The following is a 17,263-nucleotide window of genomic DNA, read 5'->3' on the forward strand; positions in this document are numbered from 1 at the left end:
GGCGACACAACGCCTTCGTGGTCTAGCTTACGTCACTGTGAAGTTCTGGCTGTACATCTTTTGATTTAAACCTTGATGAAACGACCGAAAGAATCGCACACTGAAATGTTTTGCGACGTTGTGAAGAGGAAACTTGAAACCTACGGAAGATTCAGTCATGAAGACAATTTTTTTAACTTTTCAGAGACGCTTCAATCGGTAGCAGTTTTGAGAGAAAATGTGTCTTCTCAGAGAAATTTTATTTACAAAGCTTACAATATTTGTTGAATAATAGACACGTCTCAAATGAAGTAATGTCTGATGCGAACGATACTTTAATATCCGAAGTATTAATAGTCAGAAAATAAAATTGTCGGAAGCTCCCCTACAAATCACTATCGTTTAAGCAAGACTAGAATTTTCCTGCATCGATAACAGTATAATTCCTGTAACGTGGACTTATATGGTACGCTCGAAGCACTATGTGGTTATCTTGCGAGCACATAGTGCTTCAAGAGCATGTCTACGCTTACCGGAATGGATTTCTGTCATTGAATCGGGCGTATCAGTCGGAGGGAGACACGGCTATAATAAAAGGCAGAACTCCGGTAGAAATAGATCGAATAAACTAACTTCCACAATATCTGCTATTTTATACTCCAACAAGATCCATAAAATCCGGGGAAGTCGTTACAAAACTGCTTGCAGACGGGGTTTATCTTCGACGTAGTTCTGCCCCGAACAGACATTCGCCCCTCAAATTTGCACGTCCGTTTACTTTGGGATTTCGAACTTTACAACAAGTTCGTGTGACCCTGATATGAAACCGAGCGCCCGCAACGTTTTACCCGATGCGTCCGGTTAGGCCAGTCACGGGCAATCAGGAAGTCATTTGTGTATGGCAAATCAACTCGGATAATAACTACTTCTGTTGTTGGAAGCTGTTCAAATGTGCCAATCAAAGTACTAACTTTAAACGAAATGTAACTCTGACAAACTATCGCGCCTTGGAACCGAAAACTTGTAGAAAAATCATTTATAAAATAGAAACTAAGTGTCTGCGACATTTATAATATAGTTGTGGACATTTTTCTGGTTAAAATGACTCCAAACACGACACAGTTTAGGTCACTTTTCAGTAGAACCTCGAACTAATGAATCACGCTGAAATTCGGATGAAATGTGTTCAGATATCATCAGTTCGGATAATCGAGGTTTCTTTAAACCGTGAATTACACAAGCAAGTATGCTCCGAATTATGTCATGTTTGGTATCATTTTAATCAGAAAAGTGTCAGGAATATATTGGCGAAAGTGTTGTTAAAAAAAAGTTGAAAATCAGAATAGTGGGGCACATTTTCCAAAATATTGTGCACATCTCGAAATACTTGTGTTTTACTACGTATGATCGGTAAAATTTATATCATAGTAGGAAATATAAAAATTCCTCTGGGTTAAAAATTTGTCAAACTCTTAATTACGTTCTAAGAATATTTCGTAGGGGCAATGAGAAGCAAATGCGTATTTTGAGTAATATTTGGTTTCGATGGTATTGTGTTTATCCAGAATGCAGTTTATATTTTCGTCGGGGAAACGAAGAAGGACACAGGCCAGAGATTCTCGATTACGTGGGAACCGTCTGTTTTCGCGAATGTTATTTGGTCCGTGGAGAGACGCCGGGACACTCGAGAAGGTTCGTCGTTTTCGAAATTTTTCGGCGCAATCTCAGCGGCGTCGATAGCCCGACCACTCCGTTTTACCTAAGCATTCGGGGTTGGTCGATTTTACAAGGGTTCCACGCCCCGAGGAAAATTATGCCACGTACGTGGCTCGCATGGACTGAAAATTTCGATTACTGCCAATCCTCGACTGGAATTTTAACTGATCTTTTTCGAATTTTACAATAATAATGGCACGGGATCCACGGCTTGAATTATTCAGTCGCGAATTTATTTTAACTGGATTAAGCGTCGTATCGTTAAAAAAAAATTCGTTTTCCGTCCCGCGATAACCATTCCAAAATGCAGTTTTTGTTATCGTACACAATATCATGTCCCTCTCGCATAAACGAACGTAGCATAAAATTTAATGATGCAGCGAGATCACCATTGTTTACGGTTATTAAAAAAAATATTAGTCTTTACTTTCGTTCAAATTTTTTATTATTTATTTTTTTTTACATCATTTACATTTATTTTTTTACATTGTACATTATTCTATATTATATATAATTTTTTAATCTTCGATTTGGAGGAGAAAAGATTCGAATTTAATTTGTACACCTAGCACTTTTATGTCATATCTAATATTAGCACTGAAATATAGATATTAATTGCCAAACATTTCCCTGGACCGAAATTTAATTTCCTAATGCATCTCCCGCCTTCCAAAGCATGTTTTATTTTGAAATTTCTGCTCGTACTACAGTCTGCGCGCTGCCGTTGCTATTACTACTTTAGTGTCAGTGGTTTAAACATGTCCGCAGAGTTAATGGACTACGGTTAAAAACGAATTCGTTTCTGCAGCGTCATTACAATGTTTTACTGGCGGTGGCACGAGGTCCGATAAATGACGAAGCTTCTTGTCGCGAGAGGGTAAAATTTTCGGCACACGTACGCCCAGGTGAAATTTAATATGCTACGAAGAAGGTGGTGCAAACAATCACTAATGTATCATAAACCCCATAAAAACTGTGGGTAATTACTGTGAAACTAATTAAGCCATTAATTGCCTCAATTTTGAAAGCAAATTTTAGTTCCATTTAAATATAATCTTTTCGCATTAAGTAATTAATTCTAGTAAGTGTTGAGAGAAAAATAAGTAACGATGCAAATATTATTAAACAATCAGTAGACTGTGGAATTTATATTTTTATCGAAAGACACAATTTTCATATGCTTAATACTCCCAAAAATATGCAATACTTCTCAAATAACTTTGCCACTCTGTACGTATGTATACGAGCTTTCGCTATGCTGCATAGTACTGCGCTACTTTTACAGCGAAAACAATAGTAGTTCACGAACTGCATCATGGTACAGACATTTTCGCCAATTTGCAACTTGTTCGAGTTCTGCACTACTTTTGACGTGAAGGCAGTAACGTGGGCAAAATTTACGGAAGTAACGCTAAAACAGAATGCTATTTGGTATAATTAAAATGTATGACTTTGAACACGATAATTCGATTAGACCATTGAAGAATATTAATAACTTCGTTTTATTTATATTCACTGCAATGAACTACATAAAAGAGTATTATTATTTAATTCAATAATTATTATTTCTTCTAAAATTACGTGATTATATCTTTTTCTATATTATTCACTCCCGATGTAATTTCTTTAAAATTAATATGGAACTTCGGAGTTCTCCTTTCGATATTTCCAGGAACAAAGCGATTTTATTTGCCAACAAATTTTTCTTGATAAAAATTCGAATCTATGCAACAGCGAACAGTGCGTGTTTGTCCAAGCAGAAGAATTTCTCTTTTGGTTATTTTATATATAAACGAATATTATATTTCAACAAAACTGCACACGCAAGAATTGTTGTGTACACCGAGCGTATCTCACGTGTGTATATTTAATTCAGGCTAGGATCCAAGTCTACAATTCGCAAGTTGTAAGTTTTTCTTTCGGTTTCCAATTTCAACGAATATGTACCGCGCCCATCGTGGAAAATATTTTTCACCTATTTGAAGAATACGATCCTCGAAGTGACGCAAGCAAGGGTAGAGCGTACCGAAATGGTAGCATGCACAACGCGAGCGGAAAGTAATAGTAAAAATTTTGTATTCTCCATCTGAATTTTAATCTATCTCGAAAAACACTACACGGTTTTTCCTTAAAAAATCGATTCACATTTTCTCAATGTTTCAAATTTTTTAATGCGAGTTCATACTCTTTTCGTTTATTTGTATTTCCACCAAGCCAAACAAGATTTTTAAAACTATTTTTTGTCGACAATTATTTTCTATTTCACGATGAAATTTTATTCTTCAAACGAATATAAACTGTTTATTATTAGACCGAGGATTTTATGCATTCACGGTGAACACGAGGTGGCGAAATTTTAAACAGCGTAAAGAATTAAACAATTGAAGAATATTGATTTGTTATTTTCATTTATAGACGCATACACTTTAAAAATGTTTATTTGTTTTTGACTTGTAGACAACGTTACGAGGAATTATGTCCTTCGTAGTTCTGTAATCAGTAAAACAAGTCTAGTATTCTATCATTTGGTTCTCCCGTGATAGATGCGCAACATCCGCAGTTTACCTGCAAACACCTACCAAGCTAAAATTATCAAAATAAATCTGAAATATGTCCGGTGTTCCTCGGAGACCAGCACTGTCCATTACGTTATCAAAACCGTCGTTCTCCCGCGTTGAGAAAAATAATGAAGCCGCAAGCACCCGCCTAACCCGCCGGCGTCCAAAAAGACGTCCGACGAGCGACGCTTTTGTTTCCGGGAATTGTTTCGTCGATGGTTGGAAATTGTTCGATCGTGTTCGAGTTCTCTTCGGGTACACACTTGATCCTTTCCCGGAGCATGGTGTGAAGCCACCATGAAGCTGGCAGAGTCTCCTTTGTCTCCCGTTTCGAATGCAGAGGGTGGGGAAGGGGGGGGGGGAGTCGACAACGGATCGATTTTCGATGTGAAGATGACGTCCGATCGAGAGGCTCTTTATCAGCCGATAAATAAGGGAGGGCACGGGGGACGCGTTTTCGAGGGCCCATGAAATTAGAAGCGTTTTGGAAGATGAGGGGGGAGGGGGATGGTGGTGGGAAGCTCGGGGGTGTTGCGCGTGGGCGGGCTGAATCGGACATTAAAATGTAAAGTAAACTGGCGGCGGCGAGAAACGAGCGTCGCTCGGGGGAGCACCTGCAGATAACGACGTCCTATCACGAAGCCAAGAAAAACTTATCGACCTCGATACTACGACATCCTGCGTGCTTAACCCATTTCAGAATTATACAAATTGCGAGCGCATTAGCATAAGGACCGATGGGGGGAACGGGCAGCTCGTTCAGACCACCGAATAAAACGCGGATGATGAAGCGTCGAAATGACGTATGACCTGTAACATTAACGAACGCTTGTGTCGTTTATGTGCAGGCTGGATCATGTGAACGCACTACATGCCGTTCCGCTCTTTTGTGACATGAATCGTGCCGTTCTTTTTTTTCATTTTAGTGTTCACTACACCGTGACAATGAGGACTGTGCAGGAAACTGTTTAAATTACGTTTATTGTCAGTAGGATTTTACCGAGGAAAACGTGTCGATTCAAAACGAAATGGGAAAATTACACGATTTAAGAACAACCTTATTATTATCACATGAAATTGTATGCGTTTTTACTGATATAACTAGTACAGTTATTGCCACGGTGGTAATGGCTCTGCGTGTGTATCAATTTATTCGTTCTGAAGTAAACTAAATCATAGCGTAAGGCAGGCCTGGGCAACTGGTGGCTCCCGAGCCACGTGCGAATGCTCTTCCCACTTCTGAGACCCCCCACCATGTTCCTACGGAGTGTAGGAGAGGGGGCAGGGGGCTGGGAACCTACACTAACGAGCAAAACTGAGCCTATTTGAAGCAACATAACTTTTTAAAAATTAGATCAAATGACTTGAATTTTATTGAGAAGTTAGAAGGATTAGTTTATTAGACGAGGTGTACAAAATTTTTGAAAAAAGTTTGAATTGGTCGGAATCGCAAAAGAAATAGTAAAAGTTTGTTTTTTCAGCTTTTTTATCTGAGCCTGTATTGAAAATTAAAAAAATGTGTTTGATTCGCTTGAATAAGTTATATCCATGCTGAAAATTTCAGCGATATTGGTTAATCCGTTTACGAGTTATAAACACTTAAAAGTGGAAAATTGGCATTTTTCACGATTTTCGACGTAGAATCGTACTTTTAATCGTTTATAACTCGTAAACGAATGAACCAATATCGGTGAAATTTTCAGCATGGATATAATTTATTCGAGCGAATCAAATACATTCTTCAAAATTTTCAATACAGGCTCAGATAAAAAAGCTAAAAAAACCAACTTTTACTATTTCTTTTACGATTCCGACCAATTGAAATATTTTTCAAACATTTTTTACACCTCGTCTAATAAACTAATCCTTCTAACTTCTCAATAAAATTCAAGTCATTTGATCTAATTTTTAAAAAGTTATGTTGCTTCAAATAGTGTAGACTCAGTTTTGCTCGTTATTGTATATAAGAGGTTGTCTCCAGGAGAGATGAAAGCATGGTAGGGTAATATGAAGTGGCCTGTGGTGGGGGAACCTGTACACTGGTAGTGGGGGTCGTGAAGCGATGGCGGGGAAGAAGTTGCCCGGGCCTGATGCAAGGTGCAAATTTCATTGTCAAGTAATTAATAATAATTAATAATAACCCTGATCGTTTATACGAATGAAAGCGCATTAAAAATCAGCAAAGAATAATAATCGATCAATTGAGTGGTCGATTGATAAGGATTCCCGTTCGAGCAGAGGGTGAAACTGCATCAAAGCATTGTAAAATCACACATATTCGACGAGCGTGCCAATTAATTTCGATGCCGGCGCAATATCGCACTCATCGGGGGTCCGGCAGCCATAATCGCATTAAAACCGTATCCGGGCCGGGGAAGGTCGAGCGTTATCGGGCATGAAAGAAAATTCGACCAAAAACCGGGTAGGAAGAAAATAATTGAAATGGCATCGTGGCTCATGTACGAGTGCCCGTGATAAAAGCCGTGAGTCTATTGAGACGCCGACGAGTCCGGTTGGACGAGCAGAGGATGAAATAGGAACGAGGGAACGTGGGCCGGCCCACCCTCGCAATGAGACCGCCTCTATTTGTGGCAAATTCGAGCGGCTTCCACGTAGTTAGGAGATTGCTTGTTGATACCTATTTGCTAACAAGTTTATCGACCTTGTACTTGTCAAGACGATTGGCACAATTAAATGTTAATAGACCACGGAGCTTCCCCGTCGCGTCCGTCCAATGGCGCGACATTTACACGGGGATAGAATGCATTCCATTAGGTACCTGAATGATTTTCCTTTTTTGGCAAATAGAAGTCCTTTGTCTCCGTAGAGAAATAGAGAATATTTTATTCAAAGTATTTTCCATCGTTAGCTATTACCTTTTTCTATTTTTTTTTTTTTTTGCGTAATATATTCCGCGCCAGAAGAAATTCGGTTCGCGCGAAGTAATTCAATCATCGAGCCATTTTTTGAAATCTTCACAAGAACCGAAGTACTGCTGGGAAAGGTCCATTTATCGGAATAAATGGGTGATCTGATGGGGCAATATCTGGCGAATATGGCGGGTGTGGTAGCACATTCTATCCAAGCAGTTCCAACGTTTCCTCGACTGGTTTTGCAATGTGTGGACAAGCATTGTCATGCTGAGAAATCGCTTTATCATGTCACTTTGCATATTCCCGGCGTTTTTCTTCCGAAATAAAACGTTCTCGCAGCCGCCGCCATTTTCTTGACTCGGCCAGACATTGTATCGAAGGCACGCAACGACTTGATAAACACTGTGTACAGCACCGTCTCCTCCCTCGCGAAGAATCTGCGTTTCTCTTGTAAAAATCATCCTTAATGTTTTCCGCTTGAAGCTCCTCGGCTTCCGGCTGGTTAACTCTTCGCCGGGTATTTTACATTTCCGTCAGAAATTCAAGTAATCCCAGCGAATGGGAAATCCTTCCCCCTCTTCCACAGCCCGCCCGTAGAAAAGACGAAGACGCTTTTGTGAACAATTTGCTTTTATTCCGGATTAAAAATAGTACCAGGCCACTCTCTGTGCTGCTACCCTCCTTTCTCGAGTTGCGGATTGTTGAAGGATGTTTGTAGCGGGATTCCGACGCTATTGTGCTGCTTCGGCGTCCTTTCACCGAAACGACAAACTGTCTTTTAATTTGTTTGCTGCGAAAGGCTGGCAGAGTTTGGATTTTCAATGAAGTTTTATCGTGTTTTAATCGTCCATCTTTTCTTTTTAATTCTGACGAAACCGTACATGTTTTATTAGAGGCTTGCATATTTTTGTTACGTCGAACTTTTCCCATTTTGCCCATATTGAATCAAGTGTATTTAATCGCACCGCATTTGTTCATCAGTATATTAAATACAAAGGAACGAATTTACCGAGTTTTATTTTTTTACGAATTTTTTTTATATGGGCCTGTAATGAAAATTTGAAAAATATGCTTTATAGACTGAAATAAGAGAAACAAATAAACAAATGTATTGTATTGTTTTTTATACAATAAATACTGAAAATTTCATCAAAATTGGTTAATTGCTTTATGGATTGTGAACGATCAAAAGTGATGAAAACTGTGAAAAATTGCAATTTTCACCGAATTTGATCGTTTATAACTCGTGAACCAATGAAGCAATTTCGATGAAATTTTTAGAATGTATACAACTTCCGAGTCTGCGGAACAGATTTTTAAACTTTTCATAACAGGACCAAAAATAAAAGTAGTAAGAAACAACCTGTGGGGTGCACTGTAAGTGCATCGAAATGAACAGAACGCTAATTTCGTATTACGATAATGCGCGATTTAAATTGAGCTACGAGAGAGAGCATGATAAGTTTTCATGGAAAATAACGTGTAAGCAGCTCGAAAATGAATAGTCGAGTGAATGGTTCGCCGGGATCGAAGTAGTCGCGGAACAGCCGAGTCTCGCGGATTTGAACAAAAACTCGTGCCGGAGTAACAGCGAGTGAATGATCAAACTCCGGCTGACCCAAATAGTTTCTATATCTCAGGCGACGAAAACGTGCCAAGTGGTGCATTATGCATTGCCGGAATTATTCACGCGACACTACGGGCCGCGAGTTTTCTCAACGGACGATAAACAATCGGCCAAAGAAAAACGGCGTCACATTTATTTCGATTGTAGGTGGCTGCGATTACCGAAACACGGGTGTACGAGCAGGACTTGTTAAGGGGATGAGAATGATTAAACAGAACAGCATGCTGACAATCGTTTATTTCTTTCGTTTTGTCTCGTTAACGACGCAGCACGGAAAATTACCGTCTCTAATGAGTTATTGTTACCCGAAAAATGCGAATCATTGCGCGAAAATGTCGCGAAAAATTGCTCGATTTATCTTATGAATTTATTCTCAGTCTTATGAATCCACCTCGCTGCTAGATTCACAAAAATTATTGTTAACAAGCTCTCGGTGGGGAAGAAAATTGTTTCAGGACGTGTATTCCAAACAATACGTAAAAATTTACGCGGCATTTCTTTGTGATATTATCATAGTGATATTTCTAGGAAGGTGATAATAATCCAGGCATACTTCGATACTAAATTATTTCATAATTTCCACAGAAGGAACGTTGTTGCACCACCGAATTGGCTCGTCTTAGAGAGCAATCATTGTATCATTCGATTCGCAGGAAAATCGCGAGTGCCGCGCGAGCGTTCTTCATTGTACACGCCCATTACAAAGATAGACTACGATTTCCGATACACAGTGTGCTCTTTGTTATCAGCGAATGAACCGCTCGTCACTGCCGCGGAACCGTCTGACAAGTAATTTTCTCTAGAGTTTTCATTATATGGAGAAATACGCGAAAACCTTAGCCGCAAACCAATAATGACGTTATAGGACGCTTTGTTCCGCTATTGATCGCCAGCATACTTTACAGTCATCTCTTTTGTGCTTCTTCATTCCGCTTTCGCGCGCCCCTTCGCGTGCAGAAGGAAAATGTACGCGCGTTTCGCACGCGGAGACGGCCGCGACGAGAACGATTCTCTGACAGGATATTAGGCCGCGATGATGCGAACCTTGAATAGGCATTCTCGCGCCTTGCTCTAATTTTACCGAGGCTTTTCCATGGCCGCGTTCGCAGCGCTAAAAGGATTAAGGAAAAAGAAGGAAAAAAAAAACAGAAAGAAATGCTCGAATAGAATTCCGCGCACGAAAAACGCCTCATTCTGTTTCTCCAACTGGCAGCCGCGTCGATTTTGTGACCACTTTACAATAGTGCTTAACACACATCCGACCGGCGTTTCTTTTCACGGTTCACGAAACATTTTATGAACAAGCTGTCTATTTATCTTTCCAAGCAGATGGAAGGAGGCCACAGAACAAAATAATACCTAGATCCAAAAGGTAGTTGAACGAATTATTTCGCTGTGATTACAGTGAATTCTCGATATATGTCATCAAGACGGGTCTTGCCGGCGTCTTGTATCGTACAGGAGACATACCCGAGCCGCGTTATGTTTACGCTCGTTGGCGTCAGAGGCCTCTCGAGCTTCGTGGCCCTTCACGGGATATAACCCGCGGTAGTGGGGATAATTCCGCGACGTTTATCATCCAGACCTCGGCGACATATATAGAGAAATCACTGTATTTCGTTGAGAAAAATAGTACCAGAATATACTTGGACTCGTTTTGAAGCTTGAAGCGTCTACTTTTAACTGTTTTTAAACTGCAGACACTTTTTGAGTCCAAAATAAACGTTACAAAATGAAACGTCTGTCAAAATATTGATAAATCTCCACCCTGTGTATACTGTACTATTATTTCTATTTAATATACGGTCCAGCAATCATATTGGCCATTTCGATCGAACATGCCAGGGGTAGTGTGTTCTAAAGTAACAGTGCTTCTTTCGCAGGAAACACAATATTCTTGAAAAATGTTCATCTCGTGGAATATGCGAAAATTTCTGGTATCGACTGTATGCGAAACCGCGCGGTCATTCTGACAATAAGGAAACGCGAAGACAGTGGTGAACGATAATGCGAATGGATGGCTGTAGCCGTTCTGGAACGATAAGGAACGTTGTAGCTCGGCTACGTCACAGGATTTTATCAGACCCTTGTAATCATTCACGCCCCGGACGCTTTCGGAATTTCGCGAGTTTGGTGCCGTCGATAGATAGGCGTGTTCGTTTTACGAGTTGCCATGAGAACGCGATATTATGATGATTCTTGGATTTCAAACATCAATAGCGGATGAGCGGGTGCCGCCGTTATTGATGGAAAGAATTTCAGACGCGCGGGGGCCGTTCCTCCCGTCGCGTCTCGTCGCGTCGCGTCTCGTCGCGTCGCGTCGCGTCGCATTCCGTCGGAATGAAATGGTAAATTTGCGATATCCTGGAGGGAACCGATTGTTCGCGAATGTATTGTAAAATTCCGTAATCGTTCTAACTGAACAAACGGCTCGAATTTCATTTCACCGGGAACGCGCGCATTTAGCACCGAACGAGAGACGTTTACTTAACGTTAAACGAAACGAATCCTTCATTACATTCATTATTGTGTTAATCCCTCGCTTATTTGTAGCACCATTGAAATCGCGAGAGCGCGCATTACCGTGGATTTAATGAATATCGTTTTGTGTGACGATTATCGAGCATGTTAAACATTCCAACATAATGTTATAGTTGTTGATGCTGCTAACAGTGAACTGACATTTCATCGTGTTTGCAAATAAGAATTGCGTTTGCGATACGTGTTTAAACTATTCATCTTAAATGAGCGTGTGTCGAAGCACTTTAATTGGGTTCATTAATGTCTTCTACTGTCAATTGTTTCAGAATTTATGTTCAATCACTGGACCGCTGGCCTTTATGAACAGAAGTTGAAAATGTATGTCTACTTTTGTTAATTTTAATAAGTCGATAGTAGTACACTAATATTTTTAAATTCTTTTAATGTCCATATTTTTGTCATATATCAGTGAGAAATCACCTGTTTTTCAATCCTCGAACTCCTGCGTGTTCTAGGCCTATGCCGGAGTCATTTCTGACCCACGTCGATGATCTACTACAGTTTTCTTTCGATATAAGGCGATGGCTAGGGACCGGCTGTCGTCGTATTTCGAAATAAGAAGCTTCGTCTTACCCCCACATGACCCCACTTGAACCCACCGCGACGGGTCACGAGTCACTCCGGCATAGCATGCGGAGGGTTAAACAAACAAAAGCATTTTAAGTGACTATGGATATTTTGCGTGATCTATTGTTTTCCAACTGGACATCGAGCACACACACGTATGCAGGTTAAACTAAAATTAGCAATGCACCCCGTCTGCTGTTTCGATATTAATCTTAATCGAGAATTTTCCTCGTATAATTATAAGATACCGAAGTATGTTGACGTTGTTTTATTCCCCGGCTTTATAGACCCCAAGAACAATCATTATCGAAACGCTGCTCGCTGGTGCCGGGAGCAAAGCAACCGTGCAGCGTGTCATTTATGAAATTTATAGATTTACCAATATCGGCACAGTTACTTTAAAAGCACGAAGGCACGTTACACGATAGGGCTTGAAAACTGCGAAATGCAAATCCCGATATCCAAGCAAGAAACGTTGCAAAACAGAAAGCAGAATAGTGGGATGTATACTATTCGTCGAAAAAAAGATAAAACACAGCGTATACACATTCATATATTTATGTGTATGCATATGTTTTTGTGTTCGTAACGTTTTCCACTCTAGTTATTTAAATATTTGTACAACTTTTTTTTGTCTATATTTAATCGATTGTTGTACCTTTCTCGCAAAATATTCATTTAACACTTCACGGTATTTCTATACGAGCAGTTTGTTTGACCAAAATGACTAAAACAATAGATCGTCATTTTTTTTTAAACGCAGCTGTAAAAAACTGAATTTCACGACGCATGATAAAACTCAAAATAAAAGATTTCGATAATTTTTTAAATGAAATTTCTTCGATTAGGAGATTCCTCTAGAGAAAATAATGTGAAAATCTAATGCATATTTTGTAACGTAAAACATTTGCTAAAAAATGTCTAAGTACGTCAATCATCCCCTAAAGCGGTTCATTAATTGTTGGTAATCGAGATCCTACTGTATCGCGAATTGAACAAGTAAATACGAACCAAAGTGTATCTTTATAGGTGTGGTAGGTTGGTACAGTGAGTTCTCGATATATGTCAACAACACAGATCTTGTCATTGTCCTGTATCATCCAGGAGACATACCCGAGCTATGTTACCAGTGTTATGTTTGCACTCCTCGGCGTCCGAGGCCTCTCGAGCTTCCCGCGATAGTGGGGATAATTCCGCGACGTTTATCGTCCAGACCTTGGCGACATATACAGAGAAATCACTGTGTAACGTACAAATATTTCTAAATTCTTCGAATGTTTCTACCGTCTTCTGTTTCTCCTACTCATTTTTGACATAAATGTAGAAAATCCGCAATCTAGTGATCACCGTATAAGAAATTCTCGTTCCAAGGGAATTTCAAAGTTGGAACACTTTTATTCTTTCGTGCTAATAAAGTGCACGTCAACGTACGCCTATGCGATATACCTTGCGTCATTTCTCCGAAAATCCGATCACTCCCAGCTGTCCCACGGCGGCGCTTTCTATAAAATTTTCAATTCGATCTCGCGTTAACGTCGAAATATTACGCTAATAAGGCTTTTATGCGAAGGCCTTTTCGCGTCAGGTGCGAACCAATTTATTTCGGAGCAGTCTATAATGGTTTCCCTTTGAGAGGGCAATTTTACTAATAATTCCCATTACGATGCCAATAACCTTTTTCCAAAAAGCCTGTCGCGTTGCCCGACTGAAATGGCATTTCAGAGAAGCGAGCTTGTGCTACACGCGTGCGAATAATTAATGCACTATCGACGCGACGCAAAGGCGTCACATAAAAATATATCGCGATCGATTTCACGGATCGGTGGATCTTCTCGCGTGCTCTCCGTCGGCGTGGGTCATCGCTGACCCGCAACACATGTAGCGCCTCTTCCAGTGACAGCGATAGAACATTCAATGGAAATAAAAAGAAATATACAAATGTTAATGTAACATTGCTTTTAATCAGGTTGTATCTCACTGATTACACGAATACCATTTATAATATTTAAATAAACAAGAGTCTTAACGTGGTACCGCAAGAAAAAGACCAATGGCGTCAAGTCACAAGCTTATTAACAGCTTTTCGATTTTATCGTTAATATTTTTATAGGGATTCAATTATTTCCCTAAATTTGTAATTCATAAAGTGATTTCATTTACTTAAGTGATTTTGTGTGCACGATATATATTCGACACATTCAAACCTTGTGAAATTTACATGTACTTGTTATACTTCTTTATAAAAAGTGCAGAAATTTAACGTTCTCTAAATATTCAATATATGTAGATTATGTTGTACGCTAGTAGGTATCATGTAATGCTAAATAGCGAAATCTGAATAATTCAACAATCGAAATTGGCTGCAGCGGAACACGCCAATTCTTACATGTCTGTTTTTTATTCAGTATGTTCATGTATATAGTCGGTACCAAAACGATTATTAGGTATACAGTGTTTACTCTATATATGTCCCAAGTGCTTAGCCGATAAAAGTCCTGGAACTATCCCCACTGCCGCGTGGAACAAAGAATAGTATCTCCTGGCCGATATATGTCCGTGGCTAGACCCGTGTTTTGGACAAATATCGAGTACACACAATTCTCAAAAATTTATCCGTAGTCTGTGGATTTTATCTCAAATTATGAATATTAGGTTGTCCCAAAAATCATTCCATTTTCGATTGATGCACATAGTGCAAGTTGAAACTAGTTTTTTAAGAAAGCAAATTGCTATGTGAAAGGATGCTTAGGAAGCAATAAAATGTTAACGAAAACAGTTGATCACACTGCTTGTGTATGCTTGTTTTCCATCCTAATTTTTAGGTGATCAGGACATCCTAATTTTTAGGTTATTTTATTCCCGATCAATCAATGTTTAATTTTAAATGGTTCCGGGAAAGCTAGCCGAGGTGTCTCGCGAGCGTCGCGTTTCCCCAGCGTTTGTTGAACATTTTTCATATATTTTAAAATTCATGGAAGACGAAACTTGTGTGAAAGTAGCAGCAACGGGGTCTCGCCTGATTCCCGTCGCTGCTATTTCTCATACAAAAACAGAAATAGATTCATTTTCCGGGTCACATAACTTTTTACATGGCGGGCTCCCTAGACAACCGTGGAACGAATTTCGCGATGCAGGATTGAGCCAGATTCAGAATACAAGTAGTTGCATTGGCCGCGGGAGAAGGAGGCGAGCCCTCTGCCCCGTTTCAAGACTGAAAAATCTTCCCAGGCACGTTTCCTAACGTAAACGAATACCTTTCTCGTTGTCTTCCGCCAACAATAAGTCACGCGTCCAGAGTGATAACTCGATGTCTGTTTATTTTCGGGACAACGTTTCAACGGACCGCAAAAACTTTTTCGTTTGTCGGTTACTTTAACCGAAATGTGCCTGACAGTGACAGAACTCGTACTACGTTCCCTGCGAACTACTATTCACCCACTAATTATCATTGGACTGGGGATACTTATGCGCAATAAAAATTGTCTGTATCAATTTCACCGGAGCTGCATAGACACTTATTTCTAGGTAATTTTATTTACTTGAGAAACACGCAACAGTTTTCCATTCGAACTTATGTTCGTCACGAAACCGTACAATCTGCAGTATAAATATTGGACAAGTTAGCGTGCATTGTTAACACAGGAAAATTACTTTTCGTGGAAGAAAATGGCGAAACAGAAATGTGAAAATATTTCGTTCCTTTCAGCGACAATTAAATACTGAAGTTTCTCACTCGATTATGGATGGATGTAAATTTATTTTCTGACTGAAAATTCTAGTAAATATACAGCTTCCAGCAGGAAGGTCCAGCAGAAATTAATTGAATCTGCCAAGATTTCTACCGAACTTCAAACGATGGTGAACCTGGTTAAACTTTCGCGAACATTATAAGAGGAAATTCGAAAATTTTAATTCGCAGTTCAGGCGAAACTTCACGAGTTGGCAAGGTTACGTCGAAAGTATCTCGAATAAAAAATTATACAGTAAATTTGTGAAAGTTATAGCGCCGTTACTTGTTACAATTCCTTTGAGCGAACAAATATTCAAGAGGTAGTTCGCGGAGCCGCGAGGGGAGAAGGGAGAGGGAGAATTGTATGCCGTTAAGAATGCGCGTTATTTTCTGTTAACACTTCGGTTGGTTTCAGGAATACGAATCTTCAAAGTACGGAGTTTGTAATACAGGGTGATGTTGAATGGAAACCGGAGTTTCCGGGAGCTCTGTGACCCACTTTTCTCCACGGAAATACGCACATCGTAACTGCATAGCCAGTAAGAAAACGCTGACTCGGTGTCACTGACCACCGAGCTTTTACCAAGTGGATGAAAACGTGCGGATGAGAGAGCCGATTGTACGAGCGGAAAAGAAGTAGTAAAACATTCAAAACGGCGCTTCGCCGAAACGATAATATCACCGGATGGTAGTACCAACATTGAAAACCTTTTTAAAGGGAATGGTCCGCCACGTCCGACGATCTGCCAGCTTGCTACATTTTTGTTACCTAACTACAATGTTAACACTGCTTTTTCAAAGGACACGAGCATTTACAATAGCTACATAATGTCGTCACAAAGACACCAGCAAATATATTTCTAGCACTCGTAAGTGTACATTTTTCTCGTTTGTTTAGTGATGTACAATAAACCTGTAGACTGTAATAGCATTTCTTGATCAAAACAATAATTAATACATATTAAATATTAGGCTATTGTACAAATTATTCAATCATTTTACCGGCTAGCATATTTTAATCCCTTCTAGTATATTAAAGTCATGTGGACGGACATTTTTTACAATATCAAGAATATTTTTCTGGTAGAACTCGATCTTAAAATACTGCTGTTTAATTATATTGCTTGTTCAATTTTTCAGGTTTTATCTGGACGACTAAACAAGAAAATATCGGGAAAGAATGGAACGGAAATATCGGGAAAATTTTCTATCGAATTTTAATACGACTTTAACGCTATCCACCTGAAAATATTTCCATAATTTTTACGTGAAAGGGAAGCCATATTAAAGCCCGAATGTGGAACAATGACATATGAAATCCAGGCTTTTAAAATATAATCTTCTACGAATGTCCTAGGAAAATGTCCGATAGAAGTTCTTAACTCTTCGTTCGACTTTCCACGTGAACTTTAAAAATCCAACGATCATTTATTTAGAAATGATTTCTTTAGAAATGATCAGTCTTTATTTCGCAGTATTCGATACACCGCGAGATTGTGGAGAATTAACGATGTCATTGAATAGTTGTATCTGGAAACATTAAATAATTATTGATATTACACATGATATAAGACATTTTTTACCGAAATTGCAAGAAACTGAAATGAAATAGAAATTTATTTTCTCTCTTAATATGTTTTGAAATTACACCTACTCGTGTTTCTCATAAATG

General features: G+C 39.4%; 1 protein-coding gene and 1 long non-coding RNA gene across 7 annotated transcripts in view; one reads left to right on the forward strand and one right to left on the reverse strand.

The window, feature by feature from the left end:
• Nucleotides 1–16,020, forward strand: part of LOC143356821 (uncharacterized) — a 47,072-nt gene extending 31,052 nt beyond the window's left edge. The window contains exon 3 of the long non-coding RNA XR_013082737.1: nucleotides 16,007–16,020. This is a non-coding gene — a long non-coding RNA (uncharacterized LOC143356821). The remainder of the gene's footprint in view (nucleotides 1–16,006) is intronic.
• Nucleotides 1–17,263, reverse strand: part of Nrm (neuromusculin) — a 406,706-nt gene that overhangs the window by 128,988 nt on the left and 260,455 nt on the right. The gene's annotated exons all lie outside the window — the stretch shown is intronic.

Source organism: Halictus rubicundus, chromosome 8 (assembly GCF_050948215.1).
Source record: "Halictus rubicundus isolate RS-2024b chromosome 8, iyHalRubi1_principal, whole genome shotgun sequence".
Classification (NCBI taxonomy): domain Eukaryota; kingdom Metazoa; phylum Arthropoda; class Insecta; order Hymenoptera; family Halictidae; genus Halictus; species Halictus rubicundus.